Below are 20,550 nucleotides of genomic sequence, written 5' to 3'. Positions count from 1 at the left end.
GACAGAGTGTATCAGATGCACCTCAGTGAAGAGTGGTGGGAGCAACCACACCCCATCTGTCCTGAGGGCTGGAGGTCAAGCTCTCCCTGTCCTTCCCAGCATCTTCCTTCACTCAGAGACACCATTGTCCCCCCACTAGGATGCCATTTATACTGAGTTACTCCCACTATCTCAAGGATGCATCCACCCAACAAATAGTTACTGAGTGCTTCATTTTACAGGGTTGGGTTTGCATTTCTCCTCTAGGGCAGCCAACACACAGGAAAGGCCAGACATGGATTCTTACTAAGGGGAATCTCGTGGCTCCCTGCAAGCTCTCACTGCAGTGTCGCACCCACCACCCTCCCCCCTCCACCCCCACCCCATTTCACGGTGCGCACATACACGAGGCCCGCCCTCGGCCTCAACCTGCACCCCTCTCCCCTTCGGGGAGGAAGCCCCTCCATCCCACCTGGAGATGGGCTCAGCAAGCTCCTGGTGTGGGCCCAGCTGCAACCCTGCTGCTCCTCCTAGCCTCTGAGGGCGGCATGGGAGCGGCACGGGACGACCTTCCTGTGCAGACACCACAGACTGGGTCTGGCTTTCAGGGCTGAAGGCTAGAGAGTTGGGATGGCCAGCACACCCAGAGGTGCGCAAACATGCCTGCGATTATAAAGCATCATAGCACGCATGCTCCCTCCCGGCTCCCTCTCCCATCACGGCAGGTGAGATGCTCAGACACCCCTAGGGGCAGCTGAGATAGGCGTGCCAGGACCAGCCCAGGAGCCCAGCTATCATTTGCTGACTTGACAACCACGCACTCGCGCGCGCGCACACACACACACACACACACACACACACACACACACAGAGTCCACTCCATAGAAATAGGTCCCGTCATTCGTTTCTCCAGAGCGAGGGCCCCCAAACCCAGTATCAACCCCAGGAGCCCACTGGGAAGCCCCAAAATGCACCATTAAATCCCACCTGGACCACCAAACTGTGCACATGGGTAACCATGCCTAAGCCTCACTCAGTTTGCCTTGCCCTGAACATACAGAGCAAACATGTCACTGAAAACGCCGCCTAGTCATTCACAGCGCTCCAATAAATTAGAGTTCAAAATTCTATGCCAGTTGCAGAAAATACTGCCTTTTGAGGGCGAAATCATGAAAGCCTTACACATCTACATCCTCCTTTTTGGAGCTTCTGGAAATGTCGTGTGCGCAAATGCACTTCATGCCCAATTCAAACACAAACACAACCACGGCTCTTTTCTCTGCCTGCACAAATCCTCCTCCACACAAAGTTAGCTTTGCAAAGAGAACAGTGCATCCGTCTACCATTTCCACTGCGAGTTCGTTCTTTTTAGTGACAGGGAGGATGGTAAACATGAAAGAGAAGTTCTCAGGAGCTGAAATGGTGACTCAGCACAGCTGGGGCCTTCTGAACGTAATCAAAGGAAGAAGCTGGAAATTGAAACATCCCTTGACAGAGGAGCCTGTCATGTCAGGGGGATATGCAACAAGTCTGAGCAGATTAATTTCCTCTCGGCATAAAATATTCCTTCTGATCATAAAGGAATCTGCTCAGAATTGACTCCAGACAATCACAGAACACGTATAGGACAGGTGCTGAGGGACAAACTACAACTCTGATGGTGACGAGAAAGAGAAAGAAAAAGTGAGTGTCTCTGGATTCAACTTTGCCCTTCCCTGACGTCCTTTGAAAGCTAAATCCCCAACCCTCACCGCACCTCTGCCAGAGAACTGGTAAGTCTCTCACAATCTAGTACGAATTAAACTATGTATGACCGGAAATCATTCCATAAGACCCTTCTAGGAGAGCCCCCAATGCTGTTGAAAACCAAAAAGTTTGCTAAACTGTTTATGACCAGATGGACAGCCAGCTAGACAGAGCATCCTAAGGAGAAAAGAGGGCAGAAGGTCAAAATGAAGACCTAGGATTGAGAATTCAGCCTCGTTCTGTGGCATTTTTCTGTATGTCCTCCATAGTTTGTATCAGGAAACAGGAATTCCCAAATCATGGAAGATGCCCCAGCAGAACAGGTTCCAGAACATTTTGGAAAACAGGGTATTGTAGACCTCTTCTTGCCCTCTTGGAGAGAAGGTTGCCATGAAAGAATCTTAGTTAATATTTGGTTTTCCATTGCATATTTCTCAAGTTTATCTGGCCATGGAACACTCTGCTCATGAAATATCTGACACACTAAGTAAAATGGAGGCATTTTCATCTAAGTTTTAGCTGAGGGTCCCAGACAAGAGTTGTCAACTGTGTGTCGCATTCCAAAGTGGGATTCTAGATTGGCAATTTTTTTCTTTGAGGGCCAGATAGCAAATACTTTAGGCTTTGTGAACCATAGCTCACAATCTTTTTTTTTTTTTTTTTTAAGAGGTGGTTGGCTGGATTTAGGCTAGAGTTTGCCAACTCCTGTACTTGACCCCTTATGTTGGTCTTGTAGAAATGAGAGGGTCAAAAAACAGTTTTGTGACTCTTGGCTTATCCCCTGGAAGCTATCAAGGGGTTAAAGTCAGAAAGACAGAGAAGTCAAAGGTTGTAGATTTTTCTTTAGAGGAAGTTGTTGGAGGGCCATGTGCCCCAACCGCAAAGAGTAATTGTTGAGGTGTGTTTTGACTATTACTGTAGAAAAGACGATCTCAAAACTTAACCTTCAATGATCTACTATTGCTCACTTGTTGTGATGAGCACTGGGTGTTATATATAATTGATGAATCACGGAATTCTACTCCAGAAACCAATATTGCACTGCATGTTCACTAACTAAAATTTAAATTTAAAAAATGATATACTATTTCTAATGATTCTTTGGGTTGGGGGGTTGTTCTTTTGCTCCATGTGGTGTCATTTGGGGTTACTCATGTGGCTACACCCACCCAGATGGGAATCTGGCTGCAACTACAAGGCCAAGGTGGCTTACCCCACAAGTCTGGCCCATCAGCTGGGATGGGTGGATGGGCTGGGCCTCCCTCCCTCTTTCTCTCTATATGGGCTCTCATCATTCGTTGGTTTAACTCAATGGTAACTCCATTACATGGTGGCTGGATCCTAAGAAAGCAAAGGTGGAAACTGCAAGATATCTTGTTGCCTCAGCTCTGAAATTCATACAGCATAAGCTCTGCCCATTCTGTTGGTCGATGCAAGTCTCAAGGACATCCCAGAGTCAAGGGGATGGAGAAATAGATTCCTTTTGATGAGAGGAGTGGCATGTACATGCAAGGATGGGAGAAATTGTTGGTGGCCATCTTTAGAGATGATCTACCACAGTCTTCCCTCCGGAAGTTGACAATTCTCCAGCAGGCAAAATACACCCACTCCCTCCCGAGACCCCCCAAAGTGTCATCCAATCTGGGCATCCACTCAAGGCCCAGATGCAGATGAGCCTCCTCAGATGCATCTCTTCTTGATCTGGTGACTGAAGAACGAAAAGGATCATTTATTTGCACCCGTTTTTTCTCCACACACACCCAACACAGCATGGGGATAAGATGGGGATAAGATCATTGCAATGGACACTTTCATTAATGAGAAGAGAAAAAACAGAAGGTGCACAGCAGCCAAGGGGCCATAGCAGTTTGAAATCCCACTAGGCACAGGTCGCCAGTAGAATTGATTCTCCCATGAGTTCAAATCCCACTTCTGGTACCAACCTCTGTGTCAGCTTTCTGTTGCTGAGTAAGTAAGTGTCCAGGCCAGCATCTAGTGCCTTAAAACAACAGTGACTACTGATGTGTTCACGATTCGGCAGTGGGGCAAGGTTGGGTGGGAACAGCTCATCTCTGCCCCCCAGGGAGCTGGCTGAGTTGCTTCAGCAAGGGCTACAGGTCCCGGGGTGGTTTTGCTAGCATGTCTGGCACCACAGAGAGGGACCGGCAGGGCTGGGGGCTGGTTGGACTTGTCTCTCCCCCTTTGATGTCTCTCATCCTCCAGGGCCTGTCACTCCACCCAGCAGGGTAATCAGATCCTACACATGGTGACCAGTTTTCAGCTGCATTGTGTTGGCCAAGACAAGTCACAGAGCAGCCCAGGTTCAAAGAGAGGGGAAATAGACTCTGCTCCTGAATGAGAAGAGACAAAGAATTCTCAACTATCCTTAATCCACCCTCGTCTGCCCTTTGGCCAGAAACATCCCACATGTAAGGTACGCTCCCTCTCTCTCTCACTGGACCCCCAATTCTCATCAGGCTCTTGGTCCAGGTTCTCACGGTCTTGATCAGGTCCAGGTGCAGAGGAAGACCCTCAGAGGCAGCTCCTCAAGTTCAGTTTCTTCTTGATTCAGAAGCTTGTGAAGCAAAAAGACAACTTTCCTGCCCACCCCCACACACCCAGCATACAATAGTGAGACAGCAACGAAGTAACCACAATAGACAGCCCCATCCAAAATGGGGAGGAAAGGGAAGCCTGCAGCAGTCACTGGTTCACAGAAAATCTGGAAATCCAGCTGGGCACATGCTACCACTGTCCCCTAACATGGGGCAGGAGAAGCTACCTCACTGGGGAGTCATTCCCTAATCCACATTTTCCTTGGCTCTTGGTCCACCCTCTGGGCTCTTAGCTCTACTATCTGAGCCACATTTCCTTTTCTAGAAGAAGTGGCCCACATCTGCAACAGACTAGATTTCCAACTATACAAAGCTGAGATTCCAAACACCTCTTTTCAGCTTGAACTGTTTCTCTGAATCCAGGCTGATGGTTCTTTCACCAACCACTTTCCTTGAAAACTTTGCATGTTTCCCATGAATCTTATTGGGATTTACTCTGTGCCCATAAAAGACCCAGCCATAGTTCCTTCCAAGACAGATTTCTCCTACTTCGAGCATGGAGGGCTGTGTGGGGGGAAACTCCCTTAAGATTTGTAAAACCCTTTGGCTATTTGGGAGGGTCTATGAAGAACAAATTAAATGTTTCAAAAGTCTTAAAAGAGGTCCTACAGCCTTCACATGATCTTTATCCTGAGGCCATATTTTACTGGCAGCAACCTCCTTTTTATTATTATCTATTACCTTTGTCCTGACACTATTTCTTACTTTGAGAATTTTTCTCAGATTGGAGAGACAATCCTGGGTCCTCAGTTTCCTCCAAATTCTACTTGAAAACCGAACAGTTCTTTCTTTCACTTATCTCTCTCTTGAAATACCTTATTCTGGATCTCTAAAAGAAGCCAATTGTCCTTTTCCACATGCCGCCTGAAACCTCCTTAGAGGATCCACAAATTCATGAGGTATGTTTTCATCTTGAGCATCACTGAAGGCAACAGTGTTGCTAAAAGGTCTGCTGCTACATAAAAGTGCCCCTTTCTGCAACCCTCCAGGAGCAAGTTTCTTGCTCATCTTGTAGCCTCCACTAGTCTCCTCCCCGCCCTCCCAGCTCCACCTATGTCCAAGTCCCAAAGCCAATGCCATGTCTTTTTCTGTTTTGTTCCAGCAACACCCACTTCTAGGTGCCAATTTCTATGTCAGTTTCCTACTGTTGTAATCAGTGGTTTAAAACAGCAATGTGAGTCACATGCTCATCTCCACGCATCAAAGGCTCCGAGGAATAGATTCACCTCTTGCTGAGATCGACGGTGTACCCATCCAGATGGGAGGAATTGTTGGTGGCTATCTTTGCAGATCAATCCACCGTGGAGTGCTTGAGAAGCTCCAAGCCGACCAATGGGAAAGGTTGACCCAAGATTCCTGTTACACATGACCCCGTGGATTGCCATCTGATGTCTTGAAATGGCCAGTGGCAGCTGTATGCAGGACTCTGATTGACAAGGAACCATACTCCCAGCTGCAGAAAGTCTCAGGCTCTCCGGGGAGTTTATTTTCTACAGAAGTGGCCACGCAGGAGAGCGAGCCAGCATGAGATCATCTTAGATCCTGCCGTTGGCCACAGCCCCGAGGGGTGAAGAGGATTCAACAGAACACTGATGGAGGGGTCCCCGGATGCCCAGGGTTCAAGAGACGACTCTTCAGTGTCCTTCCTAAGAGGCGTCACCGGCATTAGGGGGAGGAGTCCCTAGCAGTGAGCATCTCCAAAAAACCCACATAAAGGTCTCCTGAAAGACTCAGCTTTGAACATCCACCCAACCCAGAAAGAGCCAACACCAGTTCCCAAGAGTGCCAGTGTGGTGAGAAGTTCCCTGCCCTTCAATTCTTAGCAAGTGGTGGATGAGTGGTAAAAGCGAAAAGCAGGGAACCAGAAAAAAGTGGGTCATATCCCTTTTTCCCACGGCACGCTGTAGCTAGAGGAGGGATGGAACTTTAGCTCTGAGCGAAGCTTGGAGTTTTGATTATTAAATAAAACTGGGCATGCTAGTTACTGAACTGACAGATTCAGGGTAGAGAGAGCTTTTTATTATCTATGAGTGAGACGATTTCCTCTAGGGACAGGGCAAGAACTAGACCCACAGCATCGGGTTGGGGCAGGGGAGAAAAAATTGCTTCTGGTTATACTTGCTCAGTTGACGTGATAGTTACACATTGATTTCCATCCCAGGAGACACTGCTCAGGAAGGATTCTTAACAAAAATTAGCAGGATGCACTGGAGCCTCCTAACACCAGCAGGTCCGGGTTCACAGGATGATGGATGCACTCACTGGTGGCTTCGTTGAGGAGACTATCCCACTCCCTCCCATGGACAAGATACCAGAACACCTCATGGACGCCACATGGCTCTGTCGCCACATGGCGTCTCATAGCACGGGATTTGGGGTCAGACAGACCCAGATTTAAATCCTAATGCTGCCCCCCTTATCCGTCATGGGATCTAGAACAGTTCGCTTTACATGCACTGTCTTGCTTGCTTCTCACCACAACCCCATGAAGTGGTGTATTCATCCATGCTTCGTTTATCTTGTGCTGTATCACAGACTACTCCGGAACACAGTGGCCTTAAATAACAATCATTTTGTCATCTCTCCAAATGCTGTGATCTGAATGGGGCGCAACTGTGTGGTTCTTCTGCTCTTGCCTGGGATCACTCGTGTGGCTGCACTCAGCCGGCAGGAGGACCAGGGGCCGCACTCAGCTAGGACACCAGGAAGCTGAGTTTCTATCTCTCTACATGGGGTCTGGCCCTCTCCCTCTTTGTGTGGCATCTCCCCCTGGCCTCTCCAGCAGGGTACCTGGACTTACATGGCAGCTCAGGGCTTGTAAGAGCAAGAAAACTGTCAGGTCTTCTTCAGGCTTAGGCCCAGAATTGGCACAGCATTATTTCTATCCCATGTCATTGATTAAAGCAAGTTGCAAGCCCCACCCTACAGTCAAGGTAGGGTGGGGGGTGACAACACAAGGGCATGAATAGTAAAAAGCATGGTTCATCAAGAGCCACCCATAAAACAGACTATCAGGATTCTTTCTGTCACAAGTGAAATAAACTTGGCTCGTGCTAACTTAGGTTTAAAAGAAAAGGCGGGGCGGGGGGTGTGATTTATTGGCTTTTATAACTGGACGCCCAGGTGCACATCTGCTTTCAGGAACAACTGGATCAAGGGGCATGTATGTTATAATCAAGATTTCATCTTTCTCTCCATTTCTCAAACAGACTCTGTGTGGTGGCTAAGACAGCCGCCCACCTTCTAGAACTACATCCAACATGCTTAGCAACCCCTCTGTGAAGAGACAATCTCTTTCCATTTTCTTGCAGAAAGTTCCAGACAGGTCTGGATTAGCTTGTCTGGAGCCACATGCCCATGTTTAAACCAATCACTGTGACCAGGGGATGGAGCACTTTTATTGGCCAGGTCTGGAACACATGCCCACCACTGTAGTCCTAGCAAACCCCATGGAACCTTATTTAAAAACCAGGGGAGGGAAGGAAGGGAAGGAGGAAGGGAGGGAGAGAGAGAGGGAAGGAAAGAGAGAGGAAAGGAAGGAAAGAAGGAGGGAGGAAGGGAGGGAGGGAGGGAGGAAGGAAGGAAGGAAGGAAGGAAGGAAAGAAAGGGAGGGAGGGAGAGAGAAGAGGAAGACTCCATTCCCAGAATGAGTTAGGTAATGCTGGGAAGACAGGTGGTATGAGCATTCTGATGTTCAAACTTAGTGAAGGGATTTGTCTAAGTTCACAAAGCTAGAAGATGCTACAGCCAAGACAGGAATCTGGGTCTTGTAGATGCCAAAGCTCCGGTGTTCTGTGGTGAAATTCTAAAATATTCTTTCCAAACAAACAATGACAAGACAGTGTAACATGACCAATGATAGAGAACCAGCCCCGGTGCAGAAACAATGGAACAGAGCTATTTGCTGGGCAGTGGTGGGGTGATGAATCAGGGAGGACTTCCCAGAGGAAGCGACACTTTAGCCGGGTCCTTAGGGCAAGTGACTCCAGGACAAGGGATCAGCAATGTTCAAACATGCCTCAGGAATCTGTAAGATCTTGGAAGAGTGGGAGAAAAATGGTTTCTAAGCTGAAGGCTAAGAATCTTTGGGTCCAAGGATTTATTATAAGAAGTCTGAGAATTTATCTCTGAATCCAGCCTGGTTTATAAACTGAAAAAAAAAATGTCACATATAACAATTTCTCAAATATATTTAAAAGTACTGCTGAACTCGTGGTAGCTTTCTCTTGGTAGATGTTTTCTCAATTAGTGGGGACTAAAAGTAGAATTGTCACCATGCTTGGCTCGGGAATTATCTAGATGCTATAAAGGAGGTTTCATACTAAAAAAGACAGAGAGACATTGATCCCAAATGTATGTTGCAAAGGGGCCACTTCTAAAAACGAGGCCAGGGAGGGCAGCAGAACCTGCCCAGGGGGCTTCACTACCACCCCAGTGGCAACTGGAGACCCCTGGAGGTTTTAAGCAGGGGAAGAAGGGTCGATTCAGAGTGTGTGAAGGGCGGCTGGAGGGGCTGACTCTGCAGGCAGATTTGATTCTACAAATCAGAGGTTGCTGAAGTGAGTGTCAAAAGAGTAGAGGATGAAGAGCACAGGCTCTGGGGCCAACTGCCTGGGTCCAAATCCCAGCTCTGCTACTCAACTGCTATGTGACATTGTGCAAGATCCTTAACCTCTCTGATGCCTTTGTATGCCTATCTATAAAATGGAAACAATGATAACTTTAGAGGATAAATGAGCTGAAAAATGCAAAATGGTTGGAACTATGTTCAGGTTTAGCACCATGTATGAATACTATCACCTCATATGTGTGCATATGACTAGATGAATATTTACTATTATGGTCTAAGAAAGACGTGGCAGTGGCCTGGACTGCAGAGCATGGAGACCTGGTAAAGAAACACTTGGAGGTATACACATATTTACATACATGTACAAAGTTACAAGCATCCACATCTATTCCAAATACCACACACAATATCTGCATTGTAACTCGTCTGGACATCCCCTGAAGGTAGAAACACTCTCCTAGGTGTTTTGCTCGGTGAATGCGTGCTGGAGATCTTCGGACTGCTCTCTCCTCATGGAGAAAAAGCCTCCAGGGTCTGTCTTGTCTAATGCAGCGGATGTGGACCTGGAGAAGCAGCGAGAAGGCTCCTTTCTTCAGCCCGGGATGGGTGGTCGGCTCACAGACCTCTGCGGGAGCCTCACAGGGGACAGGGTAAGATCGGAGCCGAGCTTGGAGCTCCCATTTTTGTCAGAGAACGGGGAACAGACCAGGAGGGCTGGCGAGGGAGGAACGAATATTCTCCAGGGCAGGGGCAGCTCCCCTCGCCCCTGACTCAGCACTTCAGGGGCTCGGGGGACTGAGGGGTCCCATCTCTGCCTTTATAGCTTCCCGCAGCAGGATGCCTCCCTGGTTTTCCAGATAAGGAAACTGAGGTCTGGAGGGGTAAGTGATCGCACAGGGGGCGAGAGAGAAGTGGGGGAGCAGCCCGACGGAGCACATGCAAATCACCTGTGCTAGGGACCAAACCGAGAATCGCAGACAGGAATCTGCCCAAGTGGGTGGACTGTGCCCATTTGACAGATATGGAAACAGAGCTCAAGTAGCTGGAGCATTTCCTTGGGTTCTGAGGTAGACCCAAGACTTTAATTTCACTTCTGCCCTGGAGTCGGGAGTCCTTGGGGAGCCTTTTGCTTTGGCTTCCACAGCTGGGGAGGGGGGAGGGTCCCTGCCTACCCTCTTGCTCCAAGATCACTCAACTATGAGATCTGACTCTCACTTGGCCCTGGAGACTAATCCTGGTCACACCCCTACCTCTTACCCTCGGAAATCGGAAATCGGAGGGAACTGGACCCACACCTGTGGTCTGTCTGAATTCAAGGAGGGGCATCACTTCCTGTCTCTGGCCTCCCCTGGCCCTTGCCCACTCACCCCTCCACTGACAAGTCCAGGCACCATCCATGCCAATAGGAATGGAACTCTCCTTATTTTCTTGTCTGCAAGTCATTTTAAGAATTTGGGTAGGATGGGGTGCCTGGGTGGCTCAGTCATTAAGTGTCTGCCTTTAGCTCAGGTCATGATCTCAGGGTCCTGGGATCGAGCCCCGCATCGGGCTCCCTGCTCCGCGGGGAGCCTGCTTCTCCCTCTCCCACTCCCCCTGCTTGTGTTCCCTCTCTTGCTGTGTCTCTCACTGTCAAATAAATAAATAAATAAAATCTTAAAAAAAAAAAAAAAAAGAATTTGGGCAGGAGCCTGGGGTCCTTGAAAGCTCTCTTACTGAAGAATCTGTTCCGAATCCGGCAAAGAGTTGAGAATATTTTATATTTCTGTTGCTTGGCGTTCTCCTCCACCCTAGTGTGTATATGACACAAGCTGGAAGTCATACTGGCCCGCTTTGTCTGTGGTGACTGGTACCTCCCAGGACCCACGCTTTGCATCCGTGTGTTCATTCTGTCCCCGCCACACTCGAGGGAAGAACTCTCACGACTTTCAACTTAACAGACGTGAAAGAGGGGGCTCAGAGAGGGTGAGTCTTTGGCTGCATCACACAGCTAGAGCTAGCCGCTCAACCTAAATATCTTCTCCTGTCCACCAGGCAACAGTAGCAGGCATCTCTGTCCCCACACCCTCGGGGGCCTGGGACGCACCTCCTCGCTGCCTCAGCAACCCCAGCTCACCCCTCCTGCACCACCGCCACCCTCCCTCCTGGACATTATTCTGCCCCTTCTCTTGTCCATATGGTCAGTGACTAGTTCAGAAATATTCAGAAAGGGCTGAAACAATGTAATAATAATGGGGGGGGAGGAGAGGGGAGGAGAAGTTGAAAGTCTCATAGGGAATGAGATTACATACCCAAGACTTCTTGGCACAGCCCTATAAAGAAAATATTATCGTCACTGTTTGGGTTGTGAAACCCAAATGTTCCTGAAGGTTAAGCTTGTTCCCTCAAGGTCACCCAGCCAGTAAGTTGGCCGAGCAGGGTTTGGAACCTAGATCGATGTGGCTCCGAGATCTACGACAGGGTTTTCATTCACTCTGCCTCTACAGGGTCCCTGACCTCAACGGACTCATAGACAGGATGGGAGCGGACAAGTCAAGGGCAACCGCTCCACAGTAGTGATCATAGTAAATGCAGGGGACATGTGGGTGGCAGGTCATCAGGGGGAAGGAATCAAGGAGGGCTTCTGGAAAGAGGTGATGCCTGAGCTAAGCCAAGAGCGCTGAGTAGTACATGGGGTGAGCCTACAAGAGAGAAAAAAACAAGAAAATGCCCAGAGAAGGGAACACTGTCCCTTCTAGCCATTTCTACCGGCCATGAGGACTGTGGTCCGGGTTATCCTTCAGGGCAAGCCAAAGGTAATGTCTCCCTTGCGTGTGCCTTACACGACTATATCAGCAAAAACAATCATTGTCTGATACTTTGTCATCTACAAGATCTACTAATAATCTTGTGGAAAAAAATGTTTTTAACTGAGGGGACGTTTACATAACAGAAATTACCTATTTTAAAGTGACCAATTCAGCCATGTTTGTAATTTCGCAGTGTTAGGCCACCGCCCCCTCTAGCTGCCTCCAAAACATTTTCATCACCCCATATTAAAACCGCGTGCCCATTAAGCAGGCACTCCCCAGCCCTGCCTCTCTCCAGCCCCTGGCACCGCCAACCTGATTTCTGTCCCTGTGGATTTACCCCTTCTGGACATTTCATATAAATGGAATCACACACCATGTGACCTTTTGTGCCTGGCTTCTTCACTTAATGTCATGTCTTCAGGCTTCATTTCATATTTTATAACTTTTCTAGAAAGGTGGGGAAGAGCAGCATAGCTCAGACCATGGTTTAAATATGAGCCAGCATCACCCGGACCGATCCTGGGCTCTTCCCTTCGACAAGTGCTACCCTCCTTCAGGGGCCCAGAGGTGAACCACAGGCCTGGGTGTGAGTCCTCAGTCAGCATCTCCTTGACTTGCTCTGCCCCTCCGAGCCTCAGGCCTCCCATGTGTAAAATAGACGGTGAATATGCTTAACTCTACCAGACTGTATGCTGGAAAATGGTTAATAAGATGGTAGATTTTGTTATATGTTCTTATCCCAATTTTTTAAAAAAGCAATATAAGGGGAAAACAAACAAACAAATCCATACATTGATCACTAAGGACCCCCCCTTCCTACACCCCCCCCCCGCAGCCATCCTATAACCAACAAGACCAAGGACTCAAGATTGAGAGTCAGGGAGAAGGCAGGCCAAGGACAAAGAAAGGAAAGGAGCAATCCAGCCAAGAAGGTGGGGGGTGGGGGGCAGGGGAAGGAGGGGAAAAGAGGGAAAAGGAGGGGAAGAGAGAGAAAGAGGGAGGGGGGCAAGGAAAGTCTAGGGAGGGGGAAGGAGAGACAGAGTGGGGAGGAGGAGGGAGTGAGAGAGGGAAGGAAGAGAGATGGAGGGGGGAGGGAGAGGGAAGGGGAAAAGAGAGGAGAAAGGGAAGGACAGAGAGGAGGGAAGAAGAGGGAGGGGGAGGGAGAGAGGACAGGTACAAGGAGGGAAGAGGGAGGCGAGAGGAGGAGGGAAAGGGAGAGGGAGGACCCTCTGGTAGTCCCAACCAGCAGTCCTTCCCTGCCTCCCTATGCCCACGTGTTTATTTCCCGATTCTCATCATTGTCATTCCTCAAACCTCAGCTTTCCCCTCCAGCACAACCTACAGATTCGTCTGCAGTCCTGGAGCAAGATAGGAACCATTGGGTTTCCAATTCAGCTTCTGTGATTTAAACTTTTTTTTTTTCCTCAAAAGAATCCAACCCAGAATCAGGATGAAAGCAGTAAATATTTGATAAGAAAAAGCAATGGTTCGGCCATTCTCTTAAAATACACGGGTCATGTCACCAAGGACTTTCACACTAGGTGCCAATGTCAAGCCTCCCCCCAGAGGCTGAAGGGACACCAAGATGTATGGGGACCACACATTCTAGATTTGCTTAGCATGGTTTCAAATATCCAGTTCCCTGTTCCCCAGAGCACCTGCTCTTATCAGAATATGAGCTGCAGTTTCAGGTCAGGAGGAAGGGAGAGCGCCGTGGATGAGTCTGGAAGCCCAAGGGGAGGCCACAGTTCCTGAAAGACTAATTATACACCAGCAGTTGCCCCTAAAGTGCAGGGGAATAAATGGATTTAGACGGCATTATAAGTAGCAGTCCAAGAATATTGTAGAGAACAACCATTGTCCACATACAACCAAAAATAAAAACATTAGTTTGATTTATTCTCCTTGGAGGCTCTCCGAGAGAAAAGCTGGACGCTGGTGTTCGTGCCTCCAAGTCCCAGCTGGAAAGGCAGCTGGAAACAGGGAAGATGCGGAATAATGGGACCATTACTGAGGTAGGGATGGAGGTAAATGCAGGCGCTAGGAGGGGCACGAGCTCAGGGGAAAGAAACCCAGGAGGGCTTCCCTCGGTGCCGTATGCGTCCGTGTCCTCTTCTTGGAAGGACACTGTCACATTGGATTAGGCCCACTCTAATGATTTCATGTTAACTTCATCACCTCCACAAGGACCCTGTCTCCAAATACAGTCACATTCTGAGGTCCTGCGGGTCCTTCCACAGATGAATTGGGGGGGCACACTCAGCCCACAATACTGGGGTACAGATAAATGTCTCCAGATGAGTCCTTTGTTTTTCCCGTTGGCTATGGGAGAGTTCAGAATATTAGAGCTTGTCTGATTTTGACACAAAGATGCTGGATGCTGGAGAGCATACATGTGCACTGTTAGAGCCCCAGGGCCCCCCGAGTCAGGAAGAAGGGCTGGCCCGGAGTCCCACACAAACACACAGAGACTCAGCATCTGCCCCCTGCAGCTACCGACGTGCCTACGTGCATGCGTGCACACACACACAGAGACACACACAGACACACACAAACACACACACCACACCACACACATATCACAGTTACACACACACATAACACACACAGAGACACACACATACGTATACAAACACATACACACACACATCATAGACATGCACACACCTCTCCTGACCATCCTAACTGTGCTATGGGATGTGGGTTGTTATGGAGATGGGGGCAAGGAGCGGTGGAGGTAGCGGTGGACTGAGGAAGAGGCGATAATGTTCCTCATTATCCCCGTTGCCTTTGTAACCTCGGCCGGCCGTATTGATCTGAGCTGGGCTCAAGATTTGATGTCGTCTGCTCCCCTGATGTCAGTAGGTATCTGGGAGCCAAGAGAGCTCTTAAAAACTCTGCAGACCGTCGTCTGTCTGCTTCTCCACATGCATCACCCAGCACAAGGAGAGAAGGGAGAACCCCAGAGGCTGCCCGTTACCAATTGCCACCAAGTCTTCCAATGCGCATAGCCATGGCCGTGGGGCGTCCTGCTCCCCTGAGTAGCTCCAGCCCGCAGAGGGACCAAACTCTTCCCTCATTTCCCCTGAGCATCACTGAGACAGGATGGGGTCTTCAAGGGAAGGACACACACCCAGGTGGCCAAGAGCCACACTCTCCGTGGCTCGTGGGCTCATCCCTGGCTCACTTTCCAGGTCCCAGCCCCATCTAGGATGGCACTGGGGTTGGGAGGGAGACCCCGCTCGCAGCCCCTCCCACCCTCACATGCTGCAGTTCCTCCCCCCCACCTCCCCCAGTATCTGTCACCCTGACCTCCCCAGCAAGGACCTGCATCCTGGTCTTGGGGACCGCCCTGGGAAAGGTAAGGGGCTGGCACTCGGGTTCTCCTCCCTGGTTTTTTTCCATAAAGCCCCTCCAGGGTCCCCTTGTCCAGTGGCAGGACAGGCTCGAGGGTAAGTTCATCACAGTGATAACCACCCTAATCGTTTGTGCAGGATATCGTAGCCTCCAGACCCCTACTCAGACACAATCCATTCGGTATCCTCCATAGCTTCCTCTTCAGCATCACTACACAAGGAAGGAACGGAGGCCCAGAGAGGTGAAGCGACTAGCTCAAGGTCACACAGTGCCACTGTAGGGAGCCTATGTGCCCTTACCTCCCTAAGGACCCTCTGCCCCTTGGCCTCTGTCTCGGTGGTGACATTGCACTTCAGTACAGGCGAGAAGCCAGAGGAGAAACAGGGCCACAGGCCCAAGATCTAGCTCTCAGGAATGGGGCCGAGATTCCTTGGAGTTGATACACGTCATATCACAGGGCTGACCTCATACATATCATTAGATCCTGCAGTGTCCGCCCAGCCCGCCAGGGCTCTGGACGTGAGGAACTCTGTATCCTGTTCCCGGCCACAGCAGGTGGAAATAATGTGAACTAATGCAACAGCAACAGTGAAGTGAACAGCTGAATGCTGGTCTCCTGACAGAGAGCAGCTCAGAGACTGCTGACCCGCACACACTGGCCTCCCCCGTCCACCAGCTGGGAGGCCGGAGCGGGCTTCGGGGAGAGCGCTGGACACTGCAAACGGGGCTGAAGACAGACAGACCAGGCTCTGGCCTCCATGTGCCGTGTGACCTTGGGCAAGTGACTTGACATCTCATAAACTTGGTTTTTCCATCTGTAAAAGGGGATATTGGGATCCACTTTGGGAACATGTAGGTGGACGTGTCCAGCTGAAGGCCAGGCACAGTGTGGGGACCCAGAGGATAGAAGAGGTGGGGTCAACGTGGGGATATGATGTCCACCTACCCACCCAGCTGCCTCATGGCTGTTTGCAGTAAGAAACCCAGAAGTGAGGGGGAAATTGCACCAGGCAGGGCTCCTGCCTCTGAGCAGAGGCCCCAGGGGATGGGAGTAGCTGCCTTTAGGGACAGGAAGTGGTTAGGATCTCAGGTCCAGAAGACCACTTCGGACCCCAGAATGAATCATCACAGAAGTTTAATGCATACCGTCATCAAACTCACCAAGGACTTAGGGCATAAACCTCCCTTATGCCTGGCATACTTGGCTGCCTCCAAGACTCCGTCCCTGAACAGTCCATGGGCTTTGACCACCCAAATCCCTTACCTCTCAGTCCAGGCACAGGCCCCCTCCTCTGGTAGCTCCAATGGTGTTGACATCCTGCACCCTCCGGGCTTGAAGTTGCTTTGTGGCCCAGGCCCAAGCAGCCCTTGCTAAATGGTAGCGACCGGTTCAGGGATGGCGTATGACCGAACCAAACTAACCACGGCCAAAGAAACTCAGTTCTGAGACTTCTGATCAAGATCTTGGGGCAGTGGACTCCCCTTTCCCCACAGGACTCAGACCTGCAAGTTTACAGCACTGCAGGGGAGGGATCAAGTCCCACATCAGGCTCCTTGCTCAGCTGGAAGCCTGCTTCTCCCTCTGCCTCTGCCCCTCGCCCCTGCTTGTGCTCTTTCTCTTTCTCTCTCTGGCAAATAAATAAAATCTTAAAAAAAAAAAAAAAAAAAAAAGGCAAGCTATTAGAGTGGATAGGAGCAAGGGCTTTGGGGTCAGAGAGACCTGGGTTTAAATGCTAGCCCTGCTAGGCCAGTCACCTTAGGCAACTCACCTAACCTTTCTTAGCCTTGCTCCCTCATTAGTAACATAGGGAAGGCAATGCCTACCTCATAACGGGGTACAAGGACAAAAGCATGATGCAGTGTAACTGTGCTCAACACTGTGCTCAACAAATGAGTATGACTATTTTCCCAGACCCTAGCCAGGGATCCTCCTAAGGGCCAGTCCTTAAGGCTCTGTCTCATTCCTGCCTCACAGAGCTCAGCCATGCCCATGACCTCAAATCCCTGACCTCCCTGATGACCACCAAAGCTCTGTGTCCAGTCTCAGCCTCTCTCCAGAATGCAGATCTCTGGGCATCTCCACCACAATGTCCTCCAGGCATCCCAGATCCAATACGATGACTTGGTTGGTCCACCACTCTCTGCATGACTTGGGTCTGTCACCTTGGCCTTGGTTTCTTCATCTTTACATGAGCAGGTTGTAGTAGATCACTATGGAACCCCTCTCAGCCCTAACATCCTAGGATTCTCAACTCTGTGTCATCTCCCCCAGACTCACCACCCTCCACAGCAGCACTGCCATCCTCCAGTGAGACCCAGCTTGCAAACTTAGAGTCAACTTGAGATTGTCCATCATGTTCATCACAGCCCCTAAGTCTGGGAGAGTTTCCCTCAAGATGTTCCCTATCTCTCGCTCCTCCCTGTTGCCATTACCATCACGGCTGTCCGGACCCCTACATCAGCATATCCTGGATGGACTCCACATCCAGGCTCTAGCCCCGACTTCCCCATCCAGCTCACCCTCTGCTCTTTCCATCCGTGGGTCCGGTAGTCAACAAGGGACTTAGTGCAGCCTCTTTCCCAAACAGACTCTGCACATACGCTGGGCCTCCCCATGTCACCATCAAGAACTGAACTTCGCTGCAGATAATGTCAATGCCCTGGAGATTCTTTTTAAGGTTAGGGAATGAGGAAAGGAAAGTTTCATGGTGTTCATGGTAGATACTCAATAAACATATGTTCAATTCATTCATTCATTCATTCATTCATTCATTCATGCTTTTCAAGCATGACCCCTTGGATGGTCATCTCCAGTGCCAGAAAGATCACTCCAGAGATCCCTTTGCAAATCTCATAAAAGCTATGGGCCTTAACTTCACAAGAGCACATTTGCATGTGACTTTTTCCATATAATTTCAGGGGGGTTCTTAGACCCCCAAACCCATCTACAGAGCAAAGTTTGCCCTTAATTTATTTTACAGATGGGAATGCAAAGAGAGGAAGGGGCTTGTCAGAAAACACGCAGAACACACCTCCATGCACTAGATCATGTCCTGCAAGGGCCGGGCCCACACGCAGCTCCAGGTTCATGGCTTTGAGGATAACTCCCATCACACCTAGCATCTCTGTGCCATTTCCTCATCCACGCAAGAGTGACCAGGCCCGCACAGCAAGTCTGTAGTGAGGAGGTGGTGTATAGATAAGAACCTAGGCCAGCCCCGTGCACAGAGGACAGATCCTGTTCCATTCATGTGCTCGCCTGTTCTCTTCCTTTCCTTGCAGGATTTTGGAGGATGGAAACAGTGCTGCCATCTAATGTGGTCACGGAAGGCTTCATGGAAGAGGAGAGCCCTGCCTGAGCCTCAATTTTGGGTGCCGGAGGCAGCCAGGGGCCAGGGGTTATTAATAGACCTGGCTTGATGGGCCCAGGGAGGGTGAATGTGATACAGATACCCAGCACTGTGGCTGGGAAGTACCTGACACCAGAAGGGGAGGGGGCCGGGGGCCGGGGGTAGTGCCACCTCCCAAAATAGCTAGAGCAGAAGCCTATATAGGTGGCCATCCCACTGCCAGGCTCACTTCCCTGCAGGACCTCCCACCGGCCCGGCCCTTCCGTGCAGTTCCAACCCTCCATCCGTACCCAAGGTGAGTGGCAGCTACTAGGTTGGAGGCTGGATGCAGTGGGGAGGAGGCCAGATGGAAGGGACAGTCACTTTGCCCCTGTTCCCAGTGACACGGGGCTGGGAGGAAGTGCTGAGAGGTCAGCAGCTGTGGTCCAGCCCTGAGAGCACAGATTCCTGGGCTCTCCATCCAAACTACCGGTGTTGACCTGGGACAAATCCCTCCCCCTGGCTGGGCCTCAGGGTCCCCACCTGTGCAACGAGAGGGATGGAGCCAGGCATCTGTGGACTCTGGTGATGCCATCATAGGAGGCCCATGAGTGGGCAGAGGAGGAGGAGGAAGGGGTATGGAGGGCTGGCAGGCCAACCCCAATAACATCATCTGGGGCTCTGGCTGGGTGGACTCTGGCCCAGAGAAGGTGTCAAGCTGATGGAAGTCTTCTCTAGCAGGGAGGAAGGAGGGAGGATGGGCCTGTGTTGAGGTTACTGCCTTTACCACGGGGGTCAGTGTTTGGGCATGGTCTGTGGCTCAGACGGGTGGGACTTGACAGGGCTGGGTCCTGGGCAGTGGGTAGGGGCGCCACGGACGAGAGTCACTGAACTCCAAGTTAGCAGACCCAGGAGGGGGTCCCTCTCTGCCACTGCCTTGCTGTGTGTCCTTGGACCATTCACTGACCCTCTCTGGCCTAGTTTCCCCACCAGTATAGCATAACGACCCTTCAGCTAGGGAAACAAACTCTCCAATTAGGTCCCTGGCATGAGCTGGGCCTGGGGGTTGAAATGATTGCACGGAAGCCCAGCACGTCCACGTGAACAGCTTGGCTGGGGGCCGGGAGAGCAGGGGCAGCTGGGGGGGGGGGGTCCATGGAAGGCTGTGCAGCAAGAGACAGCGGGTCAGGAGCTAGAGCCTCTGCTCCTTGGAAGCCAGCTGGAGGGCTGTGGACTGAAGGAGTTGACTCACAGGGAGGGGGCAGCCCGAGCAGCGCTGTCCTAAGGCTTCCAGGAAGGGCAGCTGTCCAGGGCTGAGCTGAGGAGACAGTGTTGACAGCGAGTATGCCAGAACTCAAGCAGCTGGACAGCCCTCCCCAGCCGCCCACCAACAGGCACCACACTCAGCCCCAGCCCACCTGCCTACACCTTCCGTTGGAGTCTCAAGATCCCACCACAAAGGACCATCAACACCATCAACACAAGGTCTGGTTGTCTATGTCGACCAGAAAAGGAGAAGGTCATAACCCAAGGTCACTCAGGGACTTAGCACTGCCGCAGATCTAGAACCCAGGCATCCTGACTCCCCGTCCATTGCTCTGCAAACTATAGAGGCAGCTGGTTGCAGCCTGAATCCTGGGGAGACTGTGGGAAAGAATGCAACTGGTCTCTGGCTGCCTAAGATTAGGAAGTGTCACATTTCCCAGAGATGAAGTTCAAGCCATAAAACCTGCTGAGCTTGTCTAGAAAGTGTGGTCTGAAGGTACCAACCTCTCCCCAAACATGGGTCTTCTGGTCGCCAAGTGAGGAGAGGGTGCATAAAGATTTCAGCGAGCCTCTCCCACCTTACCCTCTCCCAAAAGGTTTGTGGGGGCAGGAGCCTGGACCCACACTATAGTCCATGGCTCAGGAGACCAGGGAAGCAAGTAGTTAGTGGAGATCTGAGAACAGTTCTTTGGAAAGTCAGACTAGGAAAGAAAAATGGTTTCAGTGCATCTCTGGCCAGATGTGGGATGGGGCACCCGGAGAGGGCCTGAGAGGTAGCCGCCTATCTTCTCCGTGCCACCTCCTCCCAGCGTCCCGAGGGTCAGGTTTCCAGACCTCGGCGCTCAGATTTTGCAGCATAAATTTGCATCGGGGACAGACAAGAGCGGAGGCTGAGGTAG

The 20,550-nt window shown here is 50.6% G+C and overlaps 1 protein-coding gene across 2 annotated transcripts in view; it reads left to right on the top strand.

Annotated features, from left to right (window-relative positions):
- Positions 1-18,640: 18,640 nt before the first annotated feature.
- The window catches only part of PVALB (parvalbumin), a 19,007-nt gene continuing 17,097 nt past the window's right edge, over positions 18,641-20,550 (top strand). The window contains exon 1 of one of the 2 annotated variants that reach the window (XM_081822397.1): positions 18,641-18,701. The gene's annotated coding sequence lies outside the window, so the exon portion shown is untranslated. Of the gene's footprint in view, positions 18,702-20,443; positions 20,547-20,550 lie in introns of those variants that run through there. The other variant, XM_081822396.1, reaches the window with a different exon arrangement.

The sequence above is a fragment of the Leptonychotes weddellii genome, chromosome 5, assembly GCF_054177405.1.
Source record: "Leptonychotes weddellii isolate Sample4059 chromosome 5, ASM5417740v2, whole genome shotgun sequence".
Classification (NCBI taxonomy): Eukaryota; Metazoa; Chordata; class Mammalia; order Carnivora; family Phocidae; genus Leptonychotes; species Leptonychotes weddellii.
Note: the sequence above shows the minus strand (reverse complement) of the source record. Positions and strands in the feature narration are given on the sequence as shown.